Genomic DNA, 9,928 nt, shown 5'->3' with positions numbered 1-9,928 from the left:
CTCTTACCTGAGATTGGTCACACTTTTAACCCAGACCAGCTCACATAAATTGGAGTATGAGTTAAGCTGACTGTTTGGTACTTTGCAGTGGGTGCACATGCCATTAATGTGCTTGAATAAACTCCTGCTCAGTTTGTGCCAGAGTCAGCTCCTCCTGGGTGTAGTGTCTTCATGTGTACCTGGGACCACAGCAATTTGAGCTTGGGCAGTCACAGGTACATATGAAGACACTGCCCATGAGCAGCTGACTTGGAGTAGGGGATTCCAGCAGTGGGGTCAGCCCCAGGCTCTGGGTGGTGGCATTAGGCAGCACTAGGAGGGCTGGCTGGGGCACAGGGGTGCTACAGTGCAGGGCTAGCCAGCAGACAGCCCCCACACTGTACCACCCTCATGTCCCAGCCAGCCCCAGTCACAGTCTACACATATGGTTGAGTGTACATAAGTACTCCACCATAGGATAGTACTTGTGTCAGGCAGTACTGTCTTACAGCATAGTTAATTAATTTACTGCACCTTAATAGGGGTGCACAGGTAGACTGTGATGCTTTATTGTGACACTAATTAGTCAGCTCAGTAAAGCACATGTGTAGGTGCTCCCAGTGAGAGTGACCTTACTCCTAAAGTCCTCTAACATCTTGCCACAATCCTCTTGTTCTTCCAAAAAGACAGATAAGTCCTCCAAGTATTCTTTGGAAAAGATCAAATTGTTCCAGTTTACCAATCTGCAAAAAAATGATGGGGTATGCCTCCATAAGTCCAAATCCAGCCTCAGTGAGTAACTTGGGTATGTATGGCTTCATACACAGACAAGTCTAACCTAAATGCTGAACATATGAGTTGACTTTGCAGTGAAAAAACATACCTTGGGGAGATTATGGACTTGGATGCTGGGCCAGGTGAGAGTGGTGGGGAGAGTACATTGGTTAAAACTAATGTTCATAGACCCATGGAGGGGCAGGAGGAGAAGGAAGAGGGGAATGACATTCTTATCATTATTCCAGCCCTTTTACTTTTGATAAAAAGATATCACTATGCTCTGGCCAGAACGGTAAGAAATGGTTCTAAAAACCTTGGGTCAGTTCCAGCTTGAGGGTGATTCCACTGGTAAGGACACAGTGAAAGATAGCTAAAAATCTGCTTTCTAAGACTGCCTCTCAAGCCCAGGGGTAAAGGACATAATAGAGGTGCCACAACATGTAGTGATTTTTAACAATGCTATACTTAACTGGGAAGCCCTGAGAGGTCTTCAGAACTTAATGTGTGTCCTGATATGGTGAAAATTGTATCAGGCTCTGTTGGGCCTTGAAGCATTAGTTCTTCTCTGCTGTGTTTCCCCAATGATACATGGTAGGGAAAAAGAAGGAAACATCTGTGTTTAGCTTCCCCCAAACATTGGGTAGATTTCATTGCATAATTCTGAGTTCAAAGGAATTTTAAGGGATGCATAACCCTAGTTTTAATATCCAACTCTGGGACTAGGGTCTAGAAATCTAGCTTCTTGTTCGTAGAGGACTGTTGCTTATAAGCTCTCAGCTTATATCTGACATTAGGTTGAAGTATTAGACTCCATCCTTGGATCCCATGTAACTCTAAACCTTCTGGTTTCAAGAAACATACAGAACTGGTTCCCTATAGTTCTACGTTCATGGATATACTGGCTCATTTTCAACTCCTTGACAAGTTTTTAATAGAGTTGTGGCATATTTGGCTGACCCTCTGAATAGCTTCAAAACTTCTATCAAATGATTATTTGTATAGCTCCAGGTGCCTGAGAGTCTAATCTGTGAAAACATCCCCTGAACTGTTCCATTGTTCTTATTTTAATGAAGAAGAAGAATCATCAAGGTTGAGGGCTTTCCCATTCTTTAGCTCTCTGCAGTAGTGTAATGAGTCTCCTGGATGGATGATACAATGCAAAAAATGAAAGGCACAGCTTAATAATTTCTTTGTCATGGAAGTAGCAAGGTTTTGAAGATGGCTTTGTCTTCCCTGATTTTTAAATATAGTGAATTTTAGGGTATTTTTTATTTTCATTAGGTATTTGTTGGCTACAGTACAGGGAGGACAATATTTAGGAATCATTCAAAAAATAATTGCTCTGAAAATGCAAAGGAATTATAACTATGGCCAAAGATGCCTTACAGTCCTTTGTTCCAAACATCTTTTACAGTCAAAATCACATTCACAAAATAGAATGTACTGCAGACTGACATGGATATAAAATGTACACTTAACTGTCATGTACATATTTTGTATGGGCATTGGTAATTTATATTTTTGTTCAATAGTTGTCCAGATGAGTTACAGGATACTATTAGTGTCAGGGACTTTTAATTTACTCACATTTTTTTAGGCTGCTTCCTCCTTGAAACAAAAGCCCTCATGGAAATTTATACGAGCTCTTATGACTCTTGACATGGTACTTCATTGACTTAAGTAATTGAATGAAACGCTTACAATATTTTAAGACAGATTTGCGTTTGGAAATTTATTCTTAAAATTTGCCTGTGCTTACTTTGCTACGTGTTTTCATGTTAATAACTTGTCCAGTTTATAAATTTACTTTAAAAAGAACAAAAGGGCATAGAGTACAGCAGGGATTAACACCCAAAAATATCTCATTTTAAAAAGAAGCTATATTTTGATAATGAGATGACCATAAAGATTCCAAAAATTATATTTTTCCTTCCTGTAACTTTAACCCAGATATTTATGAGCAAAATATTTAATTTAAGTCCATGTTTGGAATAGACCTCACTCTAATATTGATCCTGTGAATCAACTTTTGACCTTTATCATCATCTCGCGTGAAGTGCTATCTGTTCATCACAGTCACAGTGCTGTTTGCACAAAGTATTATAGGAGATTGGAGGAAGAGTTAATGAGTGTTCTTAGGAATACAGTCTCTCACTGGGAGCATCTACACATGCGCTTTACTAAGATGACTAATTAGTGCCACAATAAGGATATACTTTCACAACATCTAATAAAGTGAGCTCAGAGTCACAAAAGGTTATGTTATACAGATCTGATTTAGTTAGTCTTTAAGGTGCAGATCTACCCTGCCTTCTGCATGACTTCAGACCAGCATGACTAAATACCTTTCTCTATTCATGGAGGAAGCATAGTCATGATTTAGTTCCCACAGCCCCGGTCAGTAGAGTTGAATAACCAAATGTATACATGTAATAAGAATAAGCTGAGAAAGGTAAAAAGTGCCAAGACTGCAGCATCTGTGTATCTAATTGCTCCAGGAGGGATTCTGAGAGAGAGGGCCTGGGCTCTGTGCCACCCTACCACTGCCTCAGGAGCCACTCAATGCCATGTGCTTCCCACCACTGGGTGGACAGGAACATGATGGAGCCTGGCAGTGGCAGGCACATGGCATTGCATACAGCTCTCAGGGCAATGGCAGTGGCAGCAGGGTGCAGAGCCCAGCCTGAAGTGGCAGCCCAACTCCACCCTATTCAGAAATCCACAGGGCATGTGCCCCTATGCCTCCCCTGGGGTGCACGCAATGATAAGAGCCCCCCCTCCACACCCCTGGAAGAGCCGCTTGGGCTACAAACATTCCCATGACCCATCCCAGGGCCCCATTCACCCCAGACCCTGCCCCTGCCCCACTCCCTCCCTCATTTTGGGGGCCTTGATCTGGGCACCCCTATGCCCCTTCCCTCTCCCCCTGCCCCTTCCCCTCCCCAGACTTACCTGCTGGGGGGGGGATGGGTCTGTGTGTGTATACTTAGCCCCCCCCAAAAAATATTTTCTCCCTCCACCTATGGCACACACACATCGCCCCTCCCACCCTGACACTCCCCAAGCCCTGGCCCTCCAAACCCCCTTGTCCTCCTGCTCCCTATACACTAACCTTCATTTGGCTGCCTGGCTGTGTCCTAGCCACACCCCCAGCAGCGACTTGCAGGAAACGCTGCCAGCCTGCAAAGGGAAACCTGTGTTTTTACGTCTTTTTTCTGGCGCAGGCTCATGACCCTTAAAAATCACAATGTGAGACTAATTTCGTAGTATCCACACAGTCCGCAAAATTGCGATTTTCTCAGGGGTCTTAATATAAGGACTTTGATAGTGCACTGCCTCTCCTTGAGCATCTATGTTAAATGTGCCATAAACAGTCCTCCAAAAAACTAGGGATTTATGAATGCTTTTCCTCAGCTGCTAGGGGTTTTTATTTGCATGCCAGTGAATTTTGATTGCTTCTACTGTAAATTACAAATATAATGTAATCACAAATCACTAATGCAATATAATCACAATCACTAATCAAACTCTGTGAAGTAGATCATTATTTCTACATGGAAAATTTGAACTTTTTAGTGAACATAAGTAGTAGTCATAGTAGTGTTCAGATTTAGCCAGAAAGATTCAGTTTTTATAGGAAACAAAATGTATAAAGAAAATAGTACTAAAACCACTAGATTTAAACCACCATACCCTGAAACTGTCTTTTACTGTCTCCATCCCTGCTTAGTTTGAACGTGTTTTGGCATGACCTTCAGGACAGGGGTCAGAATTGTGGATCCTGAATGACCCAAAACAGCTCCCTGGAACTTAAACTAGAAGGCCTTAAAAACAGTATTTAAGACTTGCTCCCATTGGTTACCTCTAGGCAGCTGCATAAATTAGGTGGCTCCCTGCTTTGTATGCTGCCTGTTTTGCATCTCACTGTGAAGCACCTCACTCTCTACTGTGCTTCAGTCCTTAAAACAGAGTCTAGTTTCTATCGCAAGTGCTGAGGCTCTAGATGTTAGGCACTGTAAAACTTAACCTAAAACCTTACAGGATCTGTCCCCCAGTTAAAAATAAATAAATAGATAAATAGAAGAAGAAGGAAAACAGAGGGCTTTGTTTTCTCTACCCCAGTTCCTCAAAATGCAAAGAACAGGGGCTTCCATGTGGAATGAGATTTTGTATGCTAAATCCTGGATCTATTTTTAACATTAAGTCCCAGGTGGTGTAAGGGCACATTGACAATTTAATTACAATCTAGCTGTTGCCACTAAACTAAAAAGCTCAAGTGTCTTTTATAAGCTCTTGAATTTCTTTCCTTAAGATCTTGCAATGGGTCACAGTTAGACACATCATTGGAGGAACAAAAGACTATAGCTATGGAAACTCTTGGCTGAATATGCTAATTTGACTACATTAGTACCTAATGATGGTGCAGTCCTTGACTATTACCAGTGTGTATAGATGGTTGGTGCCACTTATAAGACAACGGGGAGAATGTAGTATAGTAATTATGAAATCCTTAATTCTATCTTAGGATGATATCTTATGAAGCAACAGCAGGCAAGATCATTTTTCTTATGCAAGCAAACAACCTGTGTCTACATTTACTTGAAAATAGTAAGATTAGTATAAGCGTCTTGATTGATTTCTTGACCATGGGCACTTCCCTAAGTATGATGTAGTCTTTCTTGGTCATAATAGAAAATCACATCCTTTCCTCAATCTGGAAAGCAGAAAATAAGTTGCCAGTTTGATGATCCATTCCTATGATACACTATTTGAACAGTAATAATCCTTTTCATGACTCATGGATCCTCATTTTCCTTTAAAATGATACCTTTTTTCTCTGTAAAATCATAGGTAAACATGCTTATTCAATGCCTATCAGCTTGACAGTTTGTTCAGACAATGGAAGATTGGTTCTTAAAGTTACTGAAATCTATGCCATTTCCCTCCATCACTTTATATACAAAACATATAGACCGAAACAGAATTTTGAGGACCAATATATTTCATCCTACTCTCTGACGAGAGAATTACTAAGACATAGTAGAATTTTTAGTTCCAAGTGACTTTCTTTCAGAAATATAAAATATAAGTGGTAGGTAAGGTTATCTAGCATACAGTGGATTAAGGAGGTTTCTTGAAAACCTTCAATTCAGAAAAAGGAACAGTTCTGTCACCCACAACCTGACCCTGAATGCAATTCACTTTTAAATTTATGTGTATTTGCTATCTATTCACGTTATTCCTGGATGAGGAAGGAAGGACTTTGACTTTTTAACTACTTTATTCAGGGGTTCAGGGATACAAAAAGGGTGGCCACTTACAAAGCAAAACAACGGACAAATTACTATCAAACCAAGAACACCATGTCATTGCATTCAACACATCACACCATGACAGACAGCCTTGCTAAATGCCACATCATGTCTTACACGCTAGTTACGTGGTCGGAGTGCCAGCCACACGGTCATAACTATAAATAAACAATTCGTACCCTGCTCCATCCAATCATACACTTAACAAAACCTTTAACTTCCCACACAAAAGGAAAGCAAAAAAACAGCCTGGTGAGGGCCCAGGATGCAGCATGAGCTGGAAGTCGTAGTCCAACACCGAGCCAGCCCGGTCACCCTGACTGGTCATGACATCAGAGAGCATATTTGAAATGGCCGTCCTCCACATGGCACAGCACTCCCTCAAGGGCCCAGTGTGTCTCAAAGGTGGGCACCGCCCACCGGAGTACAGCATGCTCAAACTCCAGGAAGAGGCATGCTTGCACCAGGAGGTGGAAAAGCTGCAGGGCATCATCTGAGCCGGTCCTGGCAAGCCGGTTTCGGCGGCTCTTGAGGATGGCCAACTTGGCCTGACCCAGTAAGAAGTTAGCCAGGCAGATGGGACCCTTCTCAGATGCCCGCTATGGGTAGAAGCACATGTAGGTGGTCTGCGAAAAGCTCCAGCCCAGCACCTGTAGCAGCAGCTCAAGGGTGACAAAGATTGGCTGCAGGTGGGGACAGTCAAGGAAGGCATGAAAGAGGGTCTCCTCAACACTCCCGGGGCAGAAGGGACAGGCTGTTGAGGCGGCTGGGTCAAAGTGGGACGCAAACGTGCCAGTGGCTAGGATGCCATGCAGCAACTGCCACTGCAGGTCGCCAGTTTTCTTGGTGGTTGGTGGCTTATACAATGTGCGCCACACTGGGTGGGCTGCTGGGGAATTTGGCCAGCCCCAGGTGCCATCGCCATGGTGTATCAGGGCAGCCTGCCAGCACTTGGGCATGGCAGACATGAACCACCCAGGCATATAGACTTCTCTGCAACAAAAAAGCAAAGGGGCAACCTATGTCACTGTCAGGAGGCATAGGGAGCATCAGCTTTCCACCCACAGCTGGGGTGACTGGTAAAGCAGGAAAAGCCTCGCTTGGGGCATCCTCAGTGCAGGGGACCTGGTCCACCCAGAGATGGTCATCCAGGGTGGCTGCTGCCTCCAATGGGAGGGAAGCCTGGATGTCACACAGGAGACGGCCTATGCTGCAGACAGAGATCATGCCCAGCTGGATGGTCAGGGCCTTGGGCGACAGCCAGGCTGACCAAGCGGGGTCAAGGAGATTGCTCAGGCGGAGAACACGTGCCTGAATGTGAATGGCTGTGAGACTGGCAGAGGCCAGGCTTGGCACAGGGTGCCTCAGAGCTGGGTTGTGCACCAGGGGTTCCCTCAGCAACTGCGGGAACTGCAGGTGAAGGGCCTGGGACTGGAGGTGGAAAGAGGTTTGCCAGGCTCGTACCACAGCATGGTAAAAACCCGGAAGCACTGCCCAGTTCAAAAGTGTAAGGTCCAACAGGAAGAGCTCCTGGTCAAAGCCAAGGTCCCCCACTCTCTGCAGAAACCGGCATGCCAGTTGTTGCCAAGGTAGGTGCTCCTTGCTGTACAGGAGTTGTTGATGGGCCTGCAGGTGGAAAGCGACCACCTCACTCGCAAGGTCAACCAAACTCTGGCCCCCCTCAGCTACAGGTAGGTAAAGAACATCTCATGGGAGCCAGTGGTGCCCATCCCAGAAAAAATCTACCAGAAGGCACTGGAGTCTCTCAAGTAGGTCCTGTGGTGAATCGAGTACAGTGCACTAGTGCCACAAGGTCACCACCACTAGGTTGTTCATGATGAGGACACATCCACAGTAGGAGAGGCTGGGTAGGCACCAGTGCCACCTTTGTAGGAGGGCCTCCACTCCTTCCTTGAGGCTGTCCGAGTTGCGCGCCATGAAGATTGATGGCCCTAGGAACACACCCAGGGTCTTAAGGCCCTTGCAGTGCCAGGTGAGGCCCCCTGGCAAATCCAGAGGGGTTATGGTGATCCACACATGAAACAACAGAGTGTCAATCTTGGCCCAGTTGATACGGGCCAAAGAGATGCGTGTGTAGGCTTTCTGGCAAGCTGTCAGGGCCTCCACATCTTCCTGGGTGTTAAGGAAGATGGTCATGTTGTCTGCATATGCTGATAGCCGGAGCGGAGGGGCAATGGACAGGCCCATGGCTGGTGGCAAGGCCACACCGCTCAGGCGGCGCTGCAGTGCATGCAGCAGTGGCTCAATGACCAGGGCATAGAGCATACCTGACAGGGGGCAGCCCTGATGGATGCCTCTGCATGCGGGGAATGGCCCACAGAGCACCCCATTCACCTTGAGCAGGGTGGAAGTGTCTCGATACAAGACCCGGAGGGCTCTGGTGAAAAGGGGCCCAAAGCCAAAGGCCTCCAGGGTCTGAAAGAGGTAGGCATGGTCCACCCATTCACAGGCTTTCTCCTGATTGAGAGAGATGAGGCCAATGTCTAGGCCAAAGAGTTCACTGGCAGTAAGTAGGTCGCGCAGCAGAAACAGGTTGTCTTGGATGGTTCTGCCCGGTATGCAGTAGCTCTGCTCAGGCCCAGTGACGGAGACCATGACAGTGTGGAGGCGGGTTGCCAGTGCTTTGGCCAGAATCTTCTAATCCATGCACAGCAGGGAGACCAGCCACCAGTTCTTAATGCAGCCAAGGTCTTCTTTCTTGGGCAGCAGCGTGAGCACAGCACGGTGGCAAATGATTGGCAAGAACTTGTCAGCAAAACTCTCCTGGAAAACATGCAGGAGACAGGAGCCAAGAAGAAGCCAAAAAGTCTTGTAGAATTCAGCAGGTAACCCATCAAAGCCTGGGGCTTTGCCAGAGGTGAGGCCAGCTGTGGCCGCTTCCAGCTCCGCCAGAGACAATTCCTGCTTAAGCTCGCCGGCCTCTAGGGCACCAAGGTGTGGCAGACCCGCATTGAGTTCCCACGTGGCCTCAGGGCAGGATGGCTCAGCCGCAAACAGGTCAGGATAGAAGGCAACAGCATGCTCACGTACTTCACCTGGGTCAATGATTACCTGGCCCTCAGGGGTCTTGAGGTGATCTAAGACTTTGCTTGCTGCCCGCTGTCACTTCAGGTTGAAGAAGAAGTGGGTTGGGGCATCTGTTGGGGCATCTGTTTCAGCCAGCTCTTGGCACTTCCTATGGAACTGGAGGCTCTCACGCAGCACTGCATCACTGCCGGCAGCCAGCAGGACAGCCTTGAATTCTACCACATCTTCCTCCAGCTCTCTGATACAGTGGTGCAGTTCATTTGTGGCCAGCTGAGTGTACTGCTGGCAAAAAGCCCAGATCTGTACCTTGCCTACATCCCACCAGAGCTTCCAGGAGGAGTAAATGAGTCTTGTGGTCTCCCAGCCCCACCAAAAGTTGGCAAAGCAGGCCCAGAAGTAAGAGTCTTAAAGCAGGCTGACATTGAAACACCAATAGGGTGCTCTCATGCAGGTTCTCCCTGGCAGGCTCTGTGGTGGGCCAGTAGGGGGTGCTCCTGTGTTGAGCCCCCCACCTCCCTGCACCCGACCACCTTCCAGGCTCTGAGTGCCTCCCTAGGGATGCCTCACCTCCGGCTGTCCCCCTTCCTGGAGCACACTCGCTAGCCTGGGGGTAACTTAAGCTGCCACCACCCTGAGAAGGGACTGTCTCAGCCCTGTGTCCTTGGGGAAACAGGCCTAATATCCTACAGGTACTCGACCCAGTACAGGCACTTGGGGCACTTCCCCAAATTGGGGTCCAAAAAGGAATGTCTTCCTTAGTCCATAGACCTAAGGGACCTCTTAGGCATAATTTAGTTCCACCCCTCAATAAC

General features: G+C 46.6%; 1 long non-coding RNA gene across 1 annotated transcript in view; it reads right to left on the bottom strand.

Annotated features, from left to right (window-relative positions):
* Positions 1-5,571: 5,571 nt before the first annotated feature.
* The window catches only part of LOC109298215, an 18,982-nt gene continuing 14,625 nt past the window's right edge, over positions 5,572-9,928 (bottom strand). Inside the window, exons 2-3 of the long non-coding RNA XR_002097535.1 lie at positions 9,321-9,323; positions 5,572-5,584 (exon numbers count right to left, since the gene is read on the bottom strand). This is a non-coding gene — a long non-coding RNA (uncharacterized LOC109298215). The remainder of the gene's footprint in view (positions 5,585-9,320; positions 9,324-9,928) is intronic.

The sequence above is a fragment of the Gavialis gangeticus genome, unplaced genomic scaffold, assembly GCF_001723915.1.
Source record: "Gavialis gangeticus isolate Ggan-Ray unplaced genomic scaffold, GavGan_comp1, whole genome shotgun sequence".
Lineage (NCBI taxonomy): Eukaryota > Metazoa > Chordata > Crocodylia > Gavialidae > Gavialis > Gavialis gangeticus.
The sequence above is the reverse complement of the archived record's forward strand: the minus strand, read 5'-3'. Positions and strand labels throughout refer to the sequence as shown.